Genomic DNA, 291 nt, shown 5'->3' on the forward strand with positions numbered 1-291 from the left:
GATGTAGCTCTGTCAGCAAAACGCGAGGCTCTTAACCTCTTCGTCGCCAGTGACAGCCCCGCCTGCTCTTCAATTCTTTGCTCACGGAGGTACAATCGAGCCAAAGCTCCAACAGGTCATCAGGAAACCGAATCCGACGTCGCCGATGTAGCTCAGTCGGTAGAGCGCGAGGCTCTTAACCTCGTGGTCGCGGGTTCGAGCCCCGTCGTCGGCTAACTTCTTGCTTTTGCTCATGAAGGTGCAATCAACTGCAGCCTCGAACACATTATCGGTGTCAAAAAAAGACGTCGC

General features: G+C 54.3%; 1 non-coding gene across 1 annotated transcript; it reads left to right on the forward strand.

The window, feature by feature from the left end:
- The first annotated feature begins 141 nt into the window (after nucleotides 1-141).
- TRNAK-CUU lies at nucleotides 142-214 on the forward strand. The gene has a single exon. It is a non-coding gene; the product is annotated as a tRNA-Lys (tRNA).
- The last annotated feature ends 77 nt before the right edge of the window (nucleotides 215-291 follow it).

Source organism: Passer montanus, unplaced genomic scaffold (assembly GCF_014805655.1).
Source record: "Passer montanus isolate IOZ18808 unplaced genomic scaffold, ASM1480565v1 scaffold11788, whole genome shotgun sequence".
Lineage (NCBI taxonomy): Eukaryota > Metazoa > Chordata > Aves > Passeriformes > Passeridae > Passer > Passer montanus.